This window comes from Planococcus citri, chromosome 1, assembly GCF_950023065.1.
Source record: "Planococcus citri chromosome 1, ihPlaCitr1.1, whole genome shotgun sequence".
Taxonomy (NCBI): Eukaryota; Metazoa; Arthropoda; class Insecta; order Hemiptera; family Pseudococcidae; genus Planococcus; species Planococcus citri.
The window spans coordinates 46437318-46461407 of NC_088677.1; positions in this window are offsets into that span (position 1 = coordinate 46437318).

A 24090-nucleotide genomic window follows, 5' to 3' on the forward strand; every position below is an offset into this window, starting at 1 on the left:
GGTTTTGGGCATTGTTTGAATGATTTAAACATTTCCTTATTTTTGATGAACCTTTCAAAATTAGCGAATTTCTAGTTTTGCGGAGCACGTGGCTCCTTCAATTCACAAGATAGACTACTTGTGTACATAACGAATTTTGTTCGTCTCGCCGAGTACTATCACCACACGCCGGCTTTCCATTCGAATTTGGGACACCCTGTATATTAGCAGCCAGAACCCAGTGGATTTACCACAGGTACTGTTTCGCGTGGGATTTTCACCTCAATCAACCTGCCAAAGAAAAATACATCATCAATTCTTTTGTTAATTCACTATGAAGAGACCAAAACACCCCGAAATCCCAAGGGAACTTACACCACTGTGGAAAGCTCCGGTTTCAGAATTAAAGATTTCCACCATAGGATTAAAAAATACAAGAATCTCGAAATCTGGAAGGAAACGATTGATTCTTACTCAAGATCTACCTCTTCCTCCCAAAAGTCGAGGAATTATTCAGACCGAGAACTTGTTTATTTTATTTTTAATATAACATATGTACATTTTGAAAATTTAAAACTTTTAAAATTAAAGACTCGCTTTTGGAAATTTTGAATTGAGTTTACCCCTTTAATTTTTAACTTTTTAAAATAGGCAATTTGTCATGATGACCTGTTTGTTCGCTCATCCAAGCGCTGGCTACTATTTAAATGATCGAAACTTTTTCTTATTTGTGACAAATGTTTTGAAAGTTGCAGAGTTTGGTTTTTGTAGATGAGTAACTTCTTTAAATTTACCGCGTGGGCACCCAGTCCCAAAAATGTTTTTTGTTTGTCTCTTCTAGCACCACCTACAGTTAAATTTTATAAGACGTTTCCCAGAAGGCCCTGTATTGCATCTGTGTAGTAATAAGGTCCATCTATATACTTAAGTGTACGTATTCACTCAGGCACTATGAAAACTACAAGAAGGTATTGAAAAATTCTCATGGCGCTTTGGTTGAGCACGTAACAATTGCGAAAGAAAAAGCGCATGTTCAATATACCGATGCCATTTCACCGATAACCGTTTCCGCAATTGCGCTGTGGTAAAAGCTGCGACTTATTACGCGATAAACCTTTAAAGAAATCATAAAAGCGGTATCTTCAATGATACAAAAAAATAAAAAAGAAAGAAAGAAAAAAGAATAAAAAACCAAGCAAAAAGGGAGAGAAATAGTAAAGAAATGTGGAAGCATAATATATAACACGTATCAACAACCAGTTGATACGAATCGAGATAAAGGATAGCAATGGCGCCAGCGACGGGAAAAAGGTTGTGGGGCCAGGCCACCGCAAATGAAGCGGGACACTAACAGCAGGCCACCCGCTAACATATACAGTCACAGACGTAGATCTTAGGCCACGATAATTCTGCGCGATGCCTCCTTTAAACTCAATAGTCTGAGTTTACGGAGCATTTGTATCGCCGACAGACTACTTTTTTTTCTGCTCGGCTAATTTCATTAAAATAATGTCAACTAAAAACAATGAAACGAAGAGCTTGGAAGCCGCCAGCTCCTCTTGCAAAGCTGAAGAAGTCGTCTGTAGTCGTGTCGTGCCTCGTTTTAGAAACGATGATGTTCGCTATCGATACGGCTTCGACAAAGTGACAGAAATTTCGTTTCACGTTTTTGCTCCCCCACTCCGTCTCCCTTCCTCAATCATAGCGCTACCTACTATCGTATTCGTTTTTATGCATACGCAGACGCACGGTAGGCATATAGGCATTAGGCAATGCATGGATAGTGGGCTGGGGTACTTCTCTAAAACGGTGAAGATGTGTATAAAATATCGATAATGGTTTTTCAACCGGATTCGGGAGCTGTTTTACAACCGTTTATACGTTGTATTTTTTTATCTCTCCTAGTCGTAGAAATTAACCTTTACCTTTTCGATTAGTTTTTTCGACAGCTCTAAAATACTTGTACATTTCACGCCGTAACAAAGGCTTATCTAATTATACGCTGAAACAATGTTCTGTCTCTTTGATTAGTTTAATAGAAGCGTGAATTTTTCGTGTTATCAATTCAATCGAATAACCACGTTAGGACCACCAACGGATGAAAATCATTTTTGAAATATACGCACTGCTGTACACAACATGATGGATTATCGAATTACTTATACTATATACCTATACCTACATATTTCCAAATCTGTAGGAAAAAATTCTATGTAAGCGTCATCCGCGGTTGGATACCATACGAGTAGGTATATACATACAAATCTGTAGGTACTCGTGAAAATTCGCTGCGTTAAGTTTCGGTCATTTTGGTGATAATTAATCATATTGTTTGACAGGTGATAGTTTCACGTGTGGAAAAATCATCTCGAATAAATGTTTTGCATATCATAGGTATTATTATTCTCGCCGACGTAGGCACGATTCGATGCCCTTGAAGTGAAGAAAAAATGAAAGATGCATAAAAAGTTAGGTACTTTATTTTTTGTGTATATATCTAAGTACCTACCTATTACCTGCCTACTTGGTATACAAGTTACAAGTAATTCATAATGCGGAAAAAGTTATTCTATGTTTGAGTTTGAGATTTGATAGGTACCTATTCATATAGTTATTCGTTTGAATATGTTGTCAGTGTCAAAAATTAGAACCACCCTCTCGTGGTCCTTCTCATTCTGAATGATATTAGATTTTGCTTGGTCACCAATACTTAGCCCATTGATTCGATGCGAAGTCAAAAGCGGATGGAGTAAAGAGGCTAAGCCCTGAACAGCGACTAGCACTCGAGTCTCGAGTTGCGGAGAAATTGGTAAGTAAGTCAATTTAGAAACATCGAGTACAGACATGTGGGGTCAGAACTGTTGTAAAACCAGAAAACCAAAAATTGACCAAATTCATAATTTAAATACCTACCCATATAAAATCAACAACATTTTTGGATAGGTGCTGTTTCATTTCTGTATTTTTCATGTCAATACCTATCTTTGATTAATATCACCTTCACGATAATTTTTATTGAATTCTCTAACCTTTTCCTTTTGTACCAATTATGATAAAAGGAATAGGAGAATTTCATCAAAATAAAAGTGAAAAGGATGGTCATCTAGGCATTTCAACTTCAAATTCAAATTCAAAATCTTTATTTGCGATACATGCGGCAGCATTGCTATCATCATATCACGTTAAACAGTAGTTACATAGAATACAAATTTCAATGATTAAGACATAAAATATGAGGATTTAAAACTATAGGTAGGTACATAAAATCTACTCCAGATTTTTTCAAAAAATTTGAATGCTTATTGATCCGGGGAGCTGAGATATTCTTCCAGGGTATAATAAGCCCTAGTTATCAGCCATTTTTTGAAGGCATTTTTGAATTTTTTTGCAGTTGGCTGGTTTTTTACACTCCCTGGAATCCGATTGTATACTTTTGCAGCAGATGATACAGTACTACATTGGAGGTAATAGTTGATATTACCACATTGGAGAAGTTTTGTGCGGTGGTGGGGAGTTCTAAGGTTACCTTGTCGTGATCTGGTATACTGTATGGATGGGTAATTTTTGAAAAGGTTATAACCCCAGTATAAACCATGAGAGATGTGTCCAAAATATACTGTGATATTGTAAACAGAATTTTATTATCAACAAAGGTGGCCTGCATGTTTGTCTTAGAGGTATTTTATAAATTGTTCTTATCACATGTTTTTGTAGTGTGAGAATTTGCTTGACATCAGATGCATTACCTTCTTCTAACAAGGGAGGTGCCCCAGATGACATTCACCGATTTCAACGATTCTTGCATCATTGGATATATGTAGGACATCGAACATAGCCTAACCCAAAATTTTCAGCTGCTGAAGTTTGAAAAAATTGAAAAATTGCCCTGGAACGGTGAAATACCAACTTCAGCAGCTGAAAATTTCACCATGAGCTAGTCTCATCATATGTATTAAAATGCCCAAATAATATGAGTGGTTTCGGTATGCGACCTGCGCCGACTATTTTTGGCCAATTTTTCAAAATTGTTATGTGAAAATAGAAAAATCGCTCCGGACGGCTGAAATATCAACTTCAGCAGCTGAAAATTTCATCGTGGGCTAGTCTTATCATATGTATTGAAATGCCCAAATAATATGGGAGGTTTCGGTATGCGACCTGCGCCGACTATACTAATATTTGGTCAATTTTTCAAAATTGCTACGTGAAAATCGAAAAATCGCTCTGAAAAGTGGAAATATCAACTTCAGCAGCTGAAAATTTTGTGGTAGACTATGTTCGATGTCCTCTATCCAATGGTGCATTAAGAATCATTGGCATCGGTGCATGTCACCTGAGGCACCTCCCTTGTAAGCTAGATTTCAAAATACCTTTTTTTAAAAATTGAACTTTCAATTTCTAGAAAATACAAAAATTTGATTGCCTATCTACTACGTACTAGGTATAATTTTTAAAGAGGTTTCTCAATTATCAAAGCGTCCATTTTTTGAACATTTTATGTGTTTCTTTGTTCTTACCAAATTTAGTATACCTATTTCTACAAGTAGCTCAATTCTCAACATTTTTTGGGAATTGCTGAAATTTCCAAAAATAACCGAAGTATCCAGAACTGCTTAAAGCGTCCCAACCCTAGTTTGAATGATAAATATGATGAGATTGAGACGGGGAGGGTATTATTGATATAGACTATGCACATATAAAATTTCATCTTTTCAATTTTAATAAAGGGTCATTCATGTCAAATCTTTGAGTTTTTTGCACAAGGGGTCAGCAATGTTTTAAATATTTTATGAATCAGTAGATAGAAAATTTATAAAAAAATTTCAGACCCCACTTTTTAGGGTTTGGATTTTTTGGCGAATTTTCTCCGCCTACAATTTTTTTTTAATATCTAAGTACCTATACCTACAGCTATTTATAGTTTTTCATTGCTGATTTTTCTTCAGGTATGAAAATAAAATAAATGTATAAAAGCAGAACATTTGAGTAAAAGTTTTTAGATTTTTAAAGGCTCAATTCTTAAGAAAAATTCTATGAATCAAAATCGCTCAGAATTTTATTCTAGGTGTACATAGGTACATATATTATACACATAGCTATACAATTTCTGACAATAATACTGAACAACCCAAGTATTCCACCACTATTGGCAGGAATTGAAAATTTCTGAAAAAATTATGAATGAATGGGCGTGTCGTCACATGAACAGTGGAGAATAGGTATAGGGTCCGAAACTGAAAACTTGCAGATGATTTTTTTACAGTTTAGATACGTACACCACCTGCAATGCATACGAGCCCCAAATTGCTTGAGGTCGTTAACCCCTATCATCTGGACGCGTTCTTTGTTGTTTTTTTTTCACGGATTGAGCTCATCTGAAAAACCCAGATTAAGCTTTAGCGAAATGGTAGTTTCATTGCTATGAAAGTTTATCGACTCTACCGTTTTTTAACCGATTATTTTCACAAAATAAAATGATAATACGTAGGTAACTATTTATAGGTAGAACATTTACCTAATGTAAGTGAGCAGATTATTGTACCTATAACAATAATAATACCTTACCAAAAAAATATTTGCATTATACTTACTTGTTACTTTGTTGCCCTAGAGGTAAGTAAGCAACCAAGTGAAAATTATTGTTTCCTTTTTGAAAATTCTACGCTTATGGGTGTCCAGCCGAGTGTTGTAAAATTTTTGAAATTTTTTTTTATAGCGTTGCCAGATACGTATATAGGTACAGTTAACTACTTATTTTCTACCTTACTCAAACATATGAGTAAACATCCTCTCGGTTGTGTTATCTGCACTTACGCCCACATTATTCACTAACCCACTTTGAATGCTCTTTTCCTTCAGTTCTTCTACAAGCAGGTATACTTAACATTACATAAACATGTAAAATATTATAAAACTATATACCAACGTAGGTAATCCCCACTGTAAAATTTCACGTCTCGAAATTCATTTGCATAATAAATTACCTTCAATGCGTAAGTAATCGATTCTAAAGTGGTAATTATCACAATTATCACGAATGCAGCTACCTGTCTCAAAACAAACAGAAATTAATAATTTTTTGGCACGCGAAGTTCTTAGATACCATAGTGTATATTAGGTACATATATCCTACATTTGTGGAAAATTGTTTTTGATGATGGCCAATTGTGTACGTAGTCTGCAGAGTTTTAACTCAGAATTCATTCTCTGGTGTGAAATAAGTCAAGTTGATCTTTTTAACACCTATGTACATTTTTTATTCTTAGACCAGATTATTGCAATTGTCAAATGTTATCTTCATTAAGTATAGATAAGTGACGAATTCGTCATTTTTTCTGTACTTTTCTTTAAAAATATAGCTAGGTACGTAGGTACCTACCTATTTCAACTTATACAATATAAAATAAGATGAAAAAAATATTATCTAAGCTACAGTAGGTAGTGAAATTCAATTATTTCAAATAGGCGTTAAAATGAAAAATCTTGAAATTTGTTACACCTCTTTCACGCTATTTCAGTTCCCTCTGCGAACAGAAAACTATATGTACATTAGCTGGATTTGTAGTGTATAAGTAAGTACATATCTACCTATTATATTGTGTGGGTTTTATAGAGGTTAATCTTTCAAGTCACGTCGTAGACTAAACCCCCATTCTTACTCGTATGAAGCCAATCGCAGAAAAGGGCAATAACACTTGGAAAACAGGGTTTCACCTGCATTTTCGAAATAAAGGGTGGTATAGAAGAAATGGTGCTGTGAAAAAATGTTTCACGCTCTATTTCCTGTTTCCATTTTTCCACAAACGTAGAATCTATCACTTACCATCTCTCAGAGAGACATTACAAGAGGTTTGCTTGCAGAGCCAGCCGGGGTAAGCGAGGGAGTAGGTACCATAGAAAATTTCGTTTGAAAATTTGCATTCATAAAATGTTAATTTGTATCTTTTCGAGCTCCTGCCAAAGTCAAGCTATACAAATCGCTCAAATAAAACCTACGAATTAAATTATCCGTGATTTCTAAACTCTCCCTTTCGTTCGATGTTCATTTTGAGGATTCTTACGCAGCCTATAAACCCTGCGCGGCTTATTTATACACAGATAACGCCACTAAAGATTATCCCGTCAACATTGGAAGATGCGAAATCCTTTTCATTGTCCCGATGAACTGTCTCGTTTTAAAATTCTTACAACTTAAATTTACGCGATAAAAATGTCGACGTTTACCGTCAGTAGCGACGATTGCACAAAAGAAACTGATGCGATACGGTCATTGTCGAAGAAAACATCAAATTTAGTTTGTCGAGTGTTTTCAGTTCACTCTAAAAGGTTTGCATTACACGCTTGGAAAAACTCGAAAGATGCCTACTCTCTGTTTACTGGCGACAATAAATATGTGTATTGTGTAGCCTATGCGTATAAATGTCCAACTTGTACGTTTGTCTGTCTGTGATAAATTACAACTTGAACGAAAATGCGAGCTCGGTTATGAAAATTGCTTCATTTGGGCAATTTTATGTTGCCTTGGAATTGGATCTATGTGCCAATAAAAATATACAATTTTCGGAAAAATTCATTCAATATTTTATATTAAATCAATTGGTCGATGGAAATAGGAATTTTAAAATGAATTTTCATTCAAAATATTTCTCCACAAAAAAGCATTTCTATGTTTTAAACACTACGCTGGCGTATTTTTATGGCTGAATATCAATATTTTAATTAAATGCTTTTGAGTAGCGGCCTTTATCGAGAGTTTGAAATGAGAAATTATTTGACCATTGAAAGCATCATTAGAACACAGGGATCAAGTTTTGTTGGTACAGAATACGAATTATTAAGACTATATTTTTTGAATGATTTTTTCTTCTCAAAACTTATTGATGACTCTTCCGCAGCAAACCTGAACCCATGTATGCATAGCGAATAAATGAAATGAGTTCGGCAGCGGCAGCCAATGAAAGCTTCGCCAGAGCTCCTTTGGTATTTGAGATTCTTTCTAAGAGTATATTTTGATCGATGTACAATTTTCTCAGTAAGTCAGTATGAGTAGATACATATAGTGCATCTCAAAATTTCCAAAATCTCTTTAGGAAATTCACGAGAAACTCTTTCATATTATGTGTATAGGTACGACATACCTATCTGGAGCTCAGACAAAAAATACAGAAGATTTCTGGCAACAAAAAAAAGTATGTCCCAAAAATTGTAATTTTTTTACACACACAGCCACCAGAATATACGTATCTACTTATGAGAAAAAAATGTCTACAGTTTTATCGAAACTGAAAAAAAAAAGTAAACACACATAAATCAATAAATTGAAAGCGGCAGAAAAAGTGCAAAAACGCCCACTCGGTCTACCTAAAGACACCAATAAATTCGCGTACATTGAGTGAAAAAAATACCGCTAAAGCCAACATAAAAATAATCTTTTTCAACGCAGTCATTCCTCTCAAGTCTTAATAATAAAGCAATACGTACAATTGAGTTGAAAGGAAACACGCGAAAACATACGATAAATCAATTGCTGCGCAACGTTGTATAGTTTACAATTTGTCATCGAGTAATAGAAACAGTAACGAGACCGTAGATCCCTGCCGCGTACGCTGCGAGGGATGCAATTTACACCCCATCTAACTTTTGAATAATAAATCTTTTTGTCGATGGTATGGAAAGACCACAGTCTCGACTCTTCGCTTTTGTTGCCAACAGGGATGATGGAAATTGCAACCGTGTAGATATACGTAAGAGGGGTGAGTTTGGTTTGTAAACCAGAGATGTTAAAAAATATAAACGAGATATCTGATGTGTTAATCCTGGTAATTGGTGTATTAGGCCTATATCGTGATATCGAATGTGGTGATAAACGGTGCCTCGTCTACCTCTCATATGTAGCATGGATGCATTGGTAATATAGGTAGGTACGTACATATCTCATCCATTCCGTATGTTGATGAGTTGACTCGTGTCTGTCTTGTCATATTATGTGGTACTACCTATGCAAGGTACCTACTATATACTGCCTATGTAAGTTGTAGTAAATACCTATATGCGATGCGCCGATTTAAAACTAAATTAGTACAAATCAAAATCCATGCATAAAAGATGGACTAGGAGGACAAGTAAAGCTTCTGAAATACCTCCTTACGATAGACAGATAGAGATACATATGCTGTAGTTGTAGGTACATAGTTATATAGATGGTCGCGAGTCGGATCGCGTTTCCAAGTACTTGTCGCAAATTAGCCTACTTCGTGTGCTTATTGTTACGCATCCGCGGTGAATATTTCACGTCACGTGTCGCGGTTTTGAGGTTAGAAGATTAGAGTGGCATATCCTAAACTTCCTTCGCCATATGTCGTCCTCACAGAGCACTCCGATGCTAATGAAATGGTAACGAAGGTCGAATTAACTTATTTTACTGAGGTATAAAAAATAATACCTGACGGATATTATTTTATTTTTTTTCAGCATTTCGTGACCATTGTTCATCGTCTATTATTTCATATATAAATTACTGTAATTCTGTTACCTTTTGGCTTTGTTCCGTTGTGTGACGCTGTTAATGTTGCTAACGCAGCGAATATGTCGACGACGCGTCTTTGACGCACATCAAAATAATAACCAGTTATGGAAAATAAACTAGGTAGTTCGTTGGTTTTGAGAATAAAAGAAGAAAAATTTTCAAGATGGTACGAATTTACGTACCAACGTTTTCGGTTGAATTTTTTCCCTTCGTGAAACTTGTACATATATGAATGTTTTCAAGTTTATATAGCCGGAAATCACTCAGCCCAGTTTTTTTTTCTTCAAAATACCTACCTCCATGCAGTAAGTTGGGGCTGAAAAGAATCGTGGATGTTCTTCTGATAAGGCAAAGACTGCAAAGTACCAAATTATTCAATTGTTGATCATGTGGTCAACTGTTTCGTGAGAAGTCCAAAGGCCCAATGATACCTAAAAGATGGTCAGAAAATTTCTAAAATTTCATTTAAAGGAGGACAATTCGCGCCAGAATTCCTCGTTTGATGGCTCATCAAAATGTTTTGAATCGATAAAAATTTGATAAAAAGTTGATGATTTATCCGTCCATCCGCAATAACCTTACCAAAAGAAAAGAAATTATGTACCTATTTATGAAATGCCAAATGTAGGTAAGTGTAATTGGTGGCTAAGTATACCTACCTATAACGATGACGAATAGAATTTGAAGAAGTCCTTTCCACGAATCACATGCACTTTAATTTTTTCACTACCTGTCTCATCCTTCTATACATTAATACAGGGTGGCTCATAAGTCAGGCCGCACTCTCGAGTTTTTTCCGTCTAGGACGCAATCTAGTGGTGTACCTACTACATTGAGCTATGAGCTTGGGCTACAAATAGGAGTATTGAAGTTATACAGGCGTGTTCACAGCATTCCAAACTTTGATTATCCCTACTTACTCTCTAAATTTGAAACAGTCAAATTTCACTGCTTAGCAGTCACGACATTTTGCCTTTTTAAAAGCAGTAGTTTTTTACTGCGAAGCAGTAAAAATTTACTGGCTTTGGTTTGGTCAGTAAAAAATCATTTTGACTGACCAATTCAGTAGATTTTTCACTGTTTTGCAGTAAAAAACTACTGCTTTTAAAAAAACAAAATGTCGTGACTGCTAAGCAGTGAAATTTGACTGTTTCAAAGTTAGACAGTAGATACTTATATGCTTTTACGGGATTTTCACGTGGTATTGTAAACGATTTTTTGTGTAGAAAATTCCGTGAAAATTTTACTAAACTCGTTGATTTTGCGAATTTGCAGCTTGACTTTTGGGCCACCCGCGCGACCCGTAGGTATTTTCACTTTCGAAATCTCTGAAACACACGAATTTCAAAACTAGTACGTACATAGGAACAGGTATACATTTAGAATGTTTTCCTTTGCTCTTTGTAAAAAAAAAATAAAGAAAAAAGGTACGGAAACTCCTGTTGAGAATTATTGAGATTCCTTGAAAGATCAAATTTTGGCGATTCTCACCTTGAAAAGATGCACGTTTCATACGAGTATTAACTGTGCATGGGTAATTCGCAATTTCAGCGATGCACTGAATTGAATTTCACGAGTATATGCTACCTAGTACCTACTCTGCACCCAGTAAACACTCCGTTGAAAATAGAGCTGTACCTAAACCTACTTTGAAATAGAAAAATGTCAAAAGTGAATCTTGGTCAATAAATTGACAATGAAAAAAAAATGTAAGTATTTTTTTTTTAAAAAAAAACAAATAATATATCTATCAAAAACGATATTGCTTCACTTTTTGAATCAGGTATGAATTTTCGAAAGCTTCAGGCCTCGTTTTGCTGGCATAAATTATCTGTCCTTTTTAACAATTGAAATTTCCGAAAAGTTTTTATTCAAATCCAAAAAGTAGGTATACCTATTGAATTCAGAAAAATAAATTTCCTACAAAGGCGCGACGAAGCATGGGGGAGGAGAAGGAGGTGAGACTGAAATTCTCCCAACTTTTCCAGCTGGATTTTCCCTAAATTTTTACTCCAGACCCCCTCTACCCCCGCAACAAGATGTTTCCAACTAATTGGCCAGATGTGGTTCGAATCCATTTTTTAGAAAGGGAAGTTGGAAACATAAGATTTGAATTTTTTATTGATTGGATTATATTTTTGGAATTTCTTGATTTGATTTTATTCTATTTTATGGGAAATGTTTAACAACTTTTGTAGCAGAATTCAAATTTGCCCGAGCGAAGTGAAGGCGAAAGCTGTGAAAAATTGCTAATTCGAAACATAAAACAAACATTATTTTTTATGCAAAAAGTTGATTTTCGTAGCTTTAAATATTTTCAAATTTTAGAAGTTTTCAAAAATTTACATAGCCTACGGGTATTTATTATTTTTAAAAATATAGGAGTAAAAGCCCGAGTGACGCGAGAACAAAAGTTTTCGAAAATTCACAATTCTTGAGAAGTAAAGCAGCATTATTTTTGATGTGAGGAGTCTATTTTTCTACCCTTCAATTTCGATCAAAGAAAAGAAAAGAATTATGCAAAATTGATAATATGAAATGTAAAACAACACGACCGTAAGCCTTAGGTACCATTCCTGATAGTGATGATAGTAGGTATAAACTTGGTTTTAATGGCTTCAAAATTTCTAGTTTTTAGAAGATTATAAAATTGAGTAGGGGTACCTATCTCATGTTTACCTCTCATCTTGCACCCAGCTGATGAGCATCCCGGCGACGCCCAAGACTCATGTTGATTTCATGAAGGGGTTTATTTCAATATTTCATTTCTTGTCCAAATCACTCTGCATGTAGGTATCTATCCAACGTTTGGTGTTTTTTTGATATTGAAATTGCTTGAATCAAAATTAATGGGCCTACATGTAGGGTAAGTGCAGGTAATATGGGGTACATAAGTTCAAACTCTTCCTGAATGGAGAGAAATTGATGAAAAATGAAAATTTTTGCGACATTCGAAAATTCAAACATTTACCCATCTGTGATAAAAATTGTGGCCACTAAAAATCATTTTTACTATTTTTAATTTTTTTTTGAAAAAAAGTTCAAAATCGACATGTTTGAAAAAGTGCAGGTAATATGGGGTACCAATAAAAACTACAATGAAATGACCTTTGAAAAGCCAAACAAAAATGTTTTACAGTTTTTACATTTATTTCACGCACAAACCATGGTTTCCCATGATTTTTTTCATAATTTTTTAATTTTTCGAAAAAATTGTTGAAAATTCACCAAAAAATGGAAGATAACATGAAGTATTTGTAAAAATGAAATAAACGAATAAAACAAACAGGAAAAATTATTTTTATTCATAATTTTACATTTGTTAGTGTTTTGGTTCAGAATATGTCAAAAATCTGCAAAAAAACAAGGTACCCCATATTACCAGCATGTGAAAATTTTAATGCCAAAAATGTTCTTTTTTTTCAATTCAGAAAAACGACTCACTGAAAAAGTAAAGTATGAAATAGATAGTAAAATCATGGCTCTTTCCGACACTCTACTTGAAATTTCAAAAAAATATGTATTTTTCGCGAAAACGTTCAAAAAACTTGACGTATCTGTTTTGGGGTTGCATGAAAAAGTCACCACCGACGAATAAAAAAGAGTACACGTGACCAATCGCCTCCGGGTCTGATCAGATCATCTTAGAATCATTTAAAAACACTCCTTAAATTTTTTCCTGTTGGATAGCACCCACAGAATACGAAAAAAGCGGGTACCCCGTATTACTAGCAACCCCATATTACCTGCTTTTACCCTATAAGTGAGAATTAATGTAATTACCTGAGAAACATTATTGTAAAGTAAAAAAAAAAGTCTTTCGCAACATCGTTTATTATCGAAATTAAATGAGTTACATGAAACAGATACCTACTTACTTGAAAATTTCAGAATGTCAATTGTTCAATTATTTTTAGATTGAAAATTTTCTCATTCTAAACATCAGCTGTATTATGGTGTGACTTTTGAAAACAATCCAATAAAGTTCTGCGCCAAAGTTTACCCACTTCTGAATTGAAAGGAGCAGCAAATAATTAAAAATTATCAAAAAATTCAGTTTTTATTAAGAACTTTTTCAGTAATTTTTTTTGCATTTTTGTGTTTGAACATCAATTCCAGAGCAGTTTTTGAAAGTAAAAAATAAAAATCGTTCATTTAATGCTGTCAAATCGAAATGGAGAAGCTTAGGCAATAAATGTTATTAGAATTTATGCCTAACAAGTGAATGGAAGTATTGTTAATCTACAAAGTTGAAGGAGCCAATTTCGTTTTAAATAAAAGTTGAAATCCATTTTTCAACGCCAGGGATGTTTAATAAGAAAGTACATCAAAATAAATTCGAGAGAAAAATAAATATCACAATTTATCAAATGGCTAAAAAGTGGACAGCACGTAAATGGTGAACAAATTTTATCATTGCAACTTTTTGTTCAGGACTATAAGGTTATAATATTCATTGGCGCTAAAATTACGGAAAAATTTCAAAGGAACACATAAATAAACCGACGAAGGTTGAAACATACATATTAAATGATTGTATACTAGGTGCTACCTTCGAAATTTTTGACTGACCAATTCAGTAGATTTTCTACTGTTTTGCAGTAAAAAAACTAGGTACTGCTTTTAAAAAGGCAAAATGTCGTGACTGCTAAGCAGTGAAATTTCACTGTTTCAAATTTAGAGAGTATGCATTGTTCGACGAACCTATACTTACGATCCATTTTTTTGTATCTTTTTTCTCTCACAATGTATTTTAACCCTTAAATGCCACTATGTGGTGAATTTCACCACACCAGTTTTTCGTGCATTACGCTGGAAGGAAAGAGTGCTCAGGTGGTAACAACTATTGGTACATGTGTGTGTATGTCTTGCGCTTCAATTCCGCTGTTGAGCATATTGCATAATTTTTTATTTTAAGGGGCAGAATTTTTTTAAGATGAGTGAAATAAAAATTATTTTTGAATGTTTGCATTTTTTTGCCCCTTGAATGAGAAAAATAGGCAAGTTGTTGTATATAAATTGGTAGAGCATGGATGCATAAATATTTACCAGGCGGTAGTTTCATTCCAGCCGCTTTTGATTGGCTACAAAAAATTGTCAAAAAATATGAAAAAAATGGCATTTTTTCAAAAAGTTGTGCCCCTTAAAATATGAAAGTAGGCAATGAGTCAAATATGTCAAATGAAAGGGTGAACATTTACGCACATGTATCAGGGAGCTATAATATCATGTGACTCCTCAGTACCTACAGCGCAGGAAACTCTTGAAAAAATATCAATTTTTTATTGTGGCATTAAAGGGCTCTTTCAATGTGGAAGTTGGGCAAAAAGCTATTGTAAATAAGTATAGCACATGAGAAACTGTTGACCACTTTTGAAGCACTATCCCAACTATCCGAATCCACTTCTAAGGAAAAAATTGATTTTGACTTTCACTTTTTAAAAACGTAATTTTCCCTTCAATTTTAAAGATAGGCAACGCGTTCATGTAACACTTTTTTCCTTTGTGGTTTGTAAAGTGGGTAGCTCTTCATCAGCATCAACTAAAACAACTGTAACTCCTTCAATAATGAAATATGATCGGTTTCGTAACGAAACTTTTTTTGCATCGTCTTCAAAAGTTACATTCAAGTCAATGCCAAAGTTTCACTTTTAAAATTTTTAAAATAATTTCAACTCACCGCCCTTTCTACAACTTGGTCTCCACGCAACTATCAGGCGATCCATTTGTGCATGCAGTAGAAGTCACTCATTTTTAAGTTAGTCATTTTCCTTTTAATAATATAGGTATACCTACCTACTCCCTAAATTTGGAACAGTGAAATTTCACTGTTTCAAATTTAGAGAGTATAGTTTTTCAATCGTCTCAAAAAAAAAGTAGATAACTGTCCACCATAGCATAATCAAGAGTATCGAACTTTCATAGACTTGCTTCGCAGATTTGAAACACTTTGCCACTGCATTGTTATACCTACCTACCTACCTTCCTACCTACCTATGTGGTATATGTACAAGTTTTGAGCATATATTTGTGAATGAGTTCTCTCATTCATAATAAAACAGAAACAGGTTTACTTTATACCCTCACGCCGCGCCGGGGGAAAAACGAGGAATAATTTTTCTCAACGAAGAATTGTTAAAGAAAACGTGTTCTTGAACAAGTTACCGAATAACCAGTACTTTTCACTTGCTAAATAAATTCTAAACTTTAACGCGACAAGATAGCATTGCAGATAAACATATCTCGACCGAATAAATAATTTGAGTAAGTAGCCTAAGCAGAAGAGTAAGGAAAAAAGAACCAACTTCGGTAGTAGGTACATACTCACTCGTACTTACATTCTTACATACGTTCAAAGTATACAGTGAGATTTATTAACGTTGAAAAAGAAGCGTCGTGACATAATGCAATTCCGATTGTATTATGATATAGAAGATGCTAATAGTGGACTAGCTCCTCAACAAGATGAATGTTTCCTGATGATAGAATATATGAGGCTGGACCACCTCACATTATAGTGTTATGAGCGTCCCACACACCGTTCATTTCTTAACGCATTTACATACTTGTAAATTTGAAATGTTACTGTACCCCGTCGCTACCAGATGATTCCAGTTGCCAGCAGCGAATCGTATAGACATTAAAATTATGTAGGCCCGTACTGGTTAATCATTCAAATTATTTAGATTTTGTTTTTCTCCGCACAAAGCACATAAAAAAACACAATTCCGTGTTTCGAATACGGAAATCATTCCATCGCATCGATTGAAATTTTTCGCCGCTGAATTTTCATTATAGTCTTTCCTCCGTATTTCTTATTTCGGCTCTCCTTTTCTTGTACCTATAGCCCTGGGCCCGGAAATGGTATCTGTACGTATTATATGCTTACAATTTTTATTTAAAGCGTGCCTTTGTCTGTGGTCCAACATTTCTAATTGAAAGTATGGGCGCTTTTTTTGTTCTTTGGTTACACTTTTTTTTTTACATGTCTCGTTTTTCTTAGTTAACAAGCTCTGCGCCACATTCGTGTAATTATAGCCTTATATCGGTAACCGTCGATCTTTAGCATGTGCCGCAAAAGATAGAGATTTCTACAGCTTGCCATAGATGGCAGTGTATCCACAGTTGACGGAACTTTTCCTATTCCTATGCTATAGTATGTACTGATGAAGCCGAAAAGTTGAGCGAGTTTATTACCCTTCGTACATACGTACAATGGAAGGGAAGTGAAAAGCTGTAGGATGTTTCAACCAGAAAACAAAACAATATAGGTACCTGACCTATCAACTTGTCCTACTCGACAAGTTGACAACTGTGAAGGTGTCACGAGTCGAGCAATCAAACTTTACTTCGAAATGCCTCATCAAAGCTTTCTATTCTTGAAATTACTACCTACCTATCTAAAGATCCTAGGTAACCCTATTTATAAATTTTTCAAAAAGAAAATTGTATCTTATTTAAATATTCACCTTCTTTAATGATCATAATAATATAATATGTACATTATTTTCCCTTCCAAAATTTTTGTGAGCCTTATGGAAAGATTTCAATTTTTGCAGTATTTTTGGATTTCCCAAAAATGGCCATACTCGAGGTGGCATAAAAATTCTGAAATATTTCTTTTGAAAACGAAGAATCTAAATCGTAGACATACAGAGAAATCCGTTAATATATACGACAGTATTTTGTTTTTATTTTATTTTTTTAAATCAGAAAATCTGTAGTAACCGTTTATTGACATGTGAAGCAAAAATTGCTCCATAGAATAAGTACTTACAGCATGTGGTGCACACGTAGTATTGTACACATATACGAGTACATAAGTACGAATGCGTCCTCGAGAAAAAAAAGGATTCGGTAATTTACAGACGATAAGAAATGATGGCGCCCCGATGGCGCCGTATTTTGGACAGAGACGCTGAAAAAGTTGAAAGAGACGCTTTGTTTTAGTGGCTGCGAGGAACTGCGCTATATTGCCCATAAAATCAACGCTCTCTTCCCCTTTTTCCACTTTGTCGTCTAATTTTACACAAAATCTGACACTTGGAAAAGGCGCCAGTCAATGTTTGCTTATTACGAGTAGTAACAATTTTTAACTACTAGTGTTTCGTAAATACGAGTACATGTACCTACCCAAGTAAGTACCTATACTTTTTATTTCGTATCATTTTATTCTTCCCCATACGACGCGAACCAGTTGTCGGGGCTTGGGCTACGCTATAGAGATGTAAACGAATAGGCGGCGATGGATGCTAATTTGGAAAACCGTCTCGTCTCGTCTCGACTAGTGATTCTCGATATGTCTATCGAAGGGTATGGTAGACCCCTTCATCATCAGGTCTTTGGTTTGTTGATGCAACCCTTGCTACATTTTCCCAGTGAAATTCAAATTTGCTATGCGACATGTGAAAAAGGAATTTATGTTTTTGTACTTTACTTATATGTACATAATTATTATAATAAAACGTTTTTCTCTTAGATACCTAATATCATACGTATCTCACGAAGGATTAGATTATCATCATGATAGTGGACATCAAACCGAAAATCTTGAAAATTGATAAAATCTATTGATTTTTGACAAAGACCAAAACTCAAACCAAAAACTGAACCTGTATTGGGCGAACTGAAACTTCCAACTGAAAACCAAATTTGAAAAATAGAAGTTTTTATTTCTCCAGTAAAAGAACGCTCTACATATGTATAGTAGGTATATCTACCTACCTAATGTAGCAAACGATTGTTGCGCAGTTCAAAAAAAATGTGAAATTTAAAGAAAATTTATTAATGAAAAATTAACGATAGAATAAATTACTTAAATATTGAATTGTCCCTTTCAGCAATAATTTGCTATAAGCATTTGAAAAAAATTAATCACAAGAAATTGCAGGGCGTGAAAACATTCTTCAGAGAAATCCGAAGAATGACATATAAGGGTGTCTACAGAATCAAGTTTTGGTTTCGTATTATTTTCTGTTATTCAAAAAAAAAAAAAATCATGTTCAGCGTTCAGGTTTGAAAAAAATATTCTATAAGTAGGTAGTAGTTGCATAGGTAATGTCTTTTAGGTACCTACCAAAGATGTCATTTTTGAAATCACGCCATTTTCATATTAATTTCCACAAAAGACAAGTTAATGTCAGCAAAAATGACATCTACCCAGCAGAATGAGAAAAATGAGAGTCAGCAGTCAGCCATAATGTCAAAATTTACGCAAACACTCAGAGCAGATGGAATTGTAACCGGGCATGAAAATTTACCACAATTTAAAAAGTTATTTGGGGGGAGGGGTGGTCACAAATTTTGTATGGTTAATAATTCAAGCAGTCATAGCTCTTGAAAATCAGTATTTCGAGAGGCATAAAAACGATGGTATTTGAATGATGATTTTTTTTTTTAGAAAAATTCAAAATTAACAAATGGGCCCGAGCGAAGCGAGGGCAACAGCCCTCAAAAATCAGTATTTCGAGATGTATAAAACAACGTTATTTATTGTGTGATGAGTTACCCATAAAAAGTTTATTATTTTGCTTCAAAATTTTAAAATTTAAATTATGAATTTTTTGGAAAATATAAGAAAAGCAAACGGACCCGAGCGTAGTGCGAACAAATCCCAAAAGGTATTATGAAGGGTATGAAAACGATGTTTTCTTGTAGGTATGATGTGTGAAAAAGTTTATTATTTTTATTTCAAAATTTTTAAAAATCAGAATGATTATTAAAAAAAAGTTTTAACTTGAAGAAGAAAAGCAAACAATCCTAAATGAAGCTAGACCAAAAGCTTTAAAAAATTCAATCATGTCTTGTGGAGTGAAAATAAAAAGTTTCTTTATGGAGAGAGGAGTTTATTTTTCTGATTCAAACTTTGAACAATTCTTGAATTTGAACAATTGCCTAAGTTTTCTATGTGAGAAAAGAAGATGCAAATAGCACGAGCGAAGCGAGGGCAAACGCTCTCAAAATGTGTAATTCAAAATCTTAAAAAGTTGACAAATAAGCCTTTTTCTACTTACAAAATTTGTTCAAAATTCCGGAAAAGGCGAAAAATTGAAAATTTGAAAAAAGTAGGACTTTTGGATAAAATTGTTGAAAAAAAGGACTTTAGTAGGACCAGTAGGACCTGATAGACACCTTGAATATGCAATTATTTTGAATGCAGAATTGCATAAAATGGAAAAATGATTTCAAAATTTGTTTGAAAGAGGAGAAATTTGCGAATTTGTATCAAAACTCATCAAATCGTCATCCTTTAGTCCTCTTAAATACAAAAACAATCGGAGAAAATGTGTACTTCTACACACACACTAAGTATGAGAACGTGTGTTCTTACGCATGTTACTATGGCAACGTTGGTGGTAGGACAGTCAGAACTGGTCTGATATGAAAATAAAAGGAGTCCTCTGTTCTAGCGCGTCGCTTACGTTATTGCCACGGCGCTGTCGTGGTGAAATTCTAACTCACGCGCTTGGCCATAGGTATGGGGTTTTCTTTCATTTATGTACCATACTCAGAACGTTCGTGTTTACGAAGTCGAACCAAAATTTGTTGCGCAAAAAAACTTAAAATTGTAGATAATCTGAGATCTTTTTTTATTCTTTAAAAAAAATATATAAAATTGAGAGAGAAAGACCGAATTTTGAAGAAATTTTAGGCGTAGATGAATTCCCTAACTTTTACCTGTAAACCGCCACTGGACTATAAACATATACAGATTCGCAAGCAGGGCAAGTTTGCGAATTACGTGAATAAGTATAAGGCACGCTTATACGTACAACTGTACACATAAAATAATTGACGATTACATACCTTAGTACATACATAGATACCATGCACCACTATATACTTACATTTTTTAAAAAACAAGGAAAACTTGCCAGTCGCGTGTTCTCTTATTACTCAGTCCAACCATGAAATGAGAGCTGGCTGGCTAAAACAACCGCGAATTGTAGGTACAGCATACTTAGATATTGTGTATAGTAAGTTCTACACGTATTAAATTTATCACAATACCTATCGATACACTTACACAGACGCAATGCACGAGTATGTACATAGTACCATATATTTCGAAGACATAATTCGACGCATAACTTGCAGCTATAACCTATAAATATTACAACGTGTAAACTTACTTGAAACGTGTAACTTTCTTTTTTTTTTCCTCGACGAATGTATTATTTTTATTATGAAAAATAACATTACGAACGAGTTTTTCTGCAAAGGGTTTGATTTGGAGCTTTGTGTGTCTGCGGTGTGTATATCTGCACAACGTATTGTTTCCTATAATTTATTAGATTTGGCGCCGGTTAGACGCCATTTTGAAGAGTTCGATAACATTTCATAATGACATTTCATCTTGTCAAATGGTAATTAAATAACCACTGGATAATAACTAATATCGGAAATGATACTATACATGCTACGTATCGGGTTAATTTTTTCCTATTTCGAAGAACTCGGCGCATAGTGTGCGGTTTATTCGCTACGTACCTGTAATTGCGATTTAACTCGTTTTCAAACGCTGGTCAGGTAAATGAAATTGTTTTATCGACGCGTGAAGTGAGGTTTGTTAATGAACTTTTATCTATTTGTAGGCCTACATTCATTTCATAAATGTTGACAAAGAGAAAACTTTGAGTTGTATAGGCAACGAAATGTGGCCCACGAGTAATAAGTATCTGCCTACCTACGAACACACTTTTTATGTAGATGCTCTTTTCCATACCGTTCAAGAAAATTTTTTCTTCAAAATTTTAAATCTGTTTAACACCAACAAATTATACTAGAGATGAGGAACTGGAATATATACGTTGTATCATGGTATTTTGAATCAAGACCCCCCCCCCTCCCCCTTGGACCTGAAAGAGCTCAAAATTAGCAAATTTTACAGTTTCCAAATAAGTTATACATAAAAAAAATAAATAAAAAAAACTCTTTGATACAGAAAGACATGCATAAGCATAGGTAAAAGTCTCTCAAAAATAGTATCAAAAAACATTCACCTATATACTCATAAAACACTATACTTACAGGTCTTATTTAATGCTTCTAAGAATGTGTGTGAAACATTGGTCATTTTTTTCAAAACTTCTGAAAGTCTGACGTGGTATCAAACGTTTATTCAACAGTATAATTTTTTTGTTTCGAGTTTTCAAGAGTCTAACATGTATCGAAATGTCAGAAATTTATCATTTTTTTCTAAATTTTTAAAGTATTACATTATTAATAAGTCATCGCGATTTTTTCGGAATCTGAGTAATTAAAGTTAAGTAGAAATTTTAAAAATTGACGAATTTTTAAAAAAAATCCAAATTCACAGGAGACTTCAGCATGACTCAAAATTACCACCAATCGATTTGAAAGATGAAAAATATTAGGTACCTACTTATGTATGAAGTTAATCTCAGCTTTCTGGCTTGGCTCAATTCCGTCAATTTTTTCCTCTGTAAAAGTGACCTGACCTGATCTGAAACCCCAAAATTGCCCAAAAATTGAAAAATATGATTTAGCATCCGAAATAAAGTCTAGTAGTGCATTTTTGTATGCTGTTTAGATTTTTCTTCACCTGGTTCAAACATTTTTCTACCAGTTGACCTACTCTCCTCAACCAGAACTTTGAACTTAGAGTCTCTCTGTAAATACGTATAGATTCCTTATGAAATTTTTTGAAGTTTTCTCCGAGATAAGCCGGTGAGACCATTAACAGTTCCAAAATACGTTAAGGCTTACGCAGAAGAGGCTGAAGTTGACATTTTCAATTTCTTATAAGCAGATAGCTAATTTTTATTAAGTATAACTATCTGGAAAAATATTACTGAAAGTCTGAGGGAATTTTAGAAAACCATTCACTCTCTTCTGAAAAAAAATGCATCACGGAATCTCTTTGACAAAGTGTGTGTTTGAGTCAAGACTCACATATGACGCAGCGAAAAGCTGTAAAAATGTTACTCATACACGAGCTCACACAAAGCACAAGAAGCAGAGGAAACTGAAGAATGAAAATCTAATGTAGGCTACGTTACACAATGTAGGAGAAAAAAAAACTTTCCAACAACGATATTAGGTACCAAAAATGAGCGTCTTTGTCAAGAATCCAATGCGGACTATTTATTAACGAAATAAATCATGTTGAGTATACGCAATATCTTTTTAAATTGTTCGAGTTAAAAGAATGAGAAGAGAAAAAAAATGTAAAAGGAAAGTTGACTTTAGCGTAGAACTTTTGAGCCTTTTACAGTAGCTCCTATGGCAGCCTTTTTACGGTGACGGTTAAATTGAAAAATACCGGCGAATCAAGCGAAAACAGTGGTAACAAAAGTTCACTCAAAAGCTAAAACTTTGGCCAGATTCCACTCGATGAAATCATCGCCTAATTTCATTAGGTGAATTTTACACAGCAACCTGAATACCTATCTCATTATCTCTTACATCAAAAACTCGAGATGGAAATTAATTTGTTGTCGATCAAGTTGCATAAGTGTAGTTTTCAGCGGCGTGAAGTCGATGTAGGCTTTTAGTTGGAATTATAGTTTTGCAACCCCTGAGTTTAATATATTTTCAGCGTTCAAATAGTGACTTCTAACATGGCGTTAGTATCGCGAAAATACAATGCGGTCAAGAAAATATTGCTATCACGCTGCCGGATTGAGGTGGATATTTCATTCATTTTATACTTAATAGTTTCGTCCCTTGGAAAAAAAATACAAATACACACACACTGAGGCAATTGCGATTTTTTATGTTTTCTTGTAGAAAAGCTACGTGTTTAGTTTTATATTCGGTCGGATTTTTCAATTTTGGGACGAAAATGATGGATTTTCTGGCAAATGATTTTAGGTAGGTATTGAGTTTTTTTTCATAAATGAATTTTTTAAATGAAGTACATATCGTACGTATTAGGTATAGGTAATTTATCGCCATTGCGAAAAGATTTTATTTTTTTGCGCTTCGATGGTATTGAATCTATTTTACGTTTGTTTTTATTATTACTATTATTTTTTCAAACAATACCTATACGTACAGAGTAAAACTTGATTCTGAAAACGCACCATTTGCCGATCGATCTGTCTCCATTGCACATTCATGCGATAATTTAAAAATATTCGTTTCAAACAATGACACTAATTTTATTCGCAACCTTTTGAAAATATTCCGCGGGTGGCCTGTGTAAGTATATGAGTGTACGTAGTTCAAGAATGTGACCTTTTCCTCGTATACCAATATATACCTTATTGCTCGTTTCTACGCACACATACCTACCTACTTAGGTACAATCCTAAAGTCAGGACATATTTAATAAACTCGACGGAGTGCACAAGTTGAAATAATTTTTCTAATAGACTACATTCGATATATCGTATTATCTCGATCGACAAAAGAATACAGCAGAAAACCATTTCGTAGGAGCAGATAGGAGAAAAAAATACACGGAATTGTATCGCTGCCGGTCTAGGCGAGCGAATTCACAGGAAATCTGCGAACTGAGGAAACATCTTAAAAATGAAATGAAAAAAAAAAAAAATACTCATTTGATAGGAGACGAAATCTCGAGTCAATGGAAGCTTCTGCGAGATTAAGCATCCCAT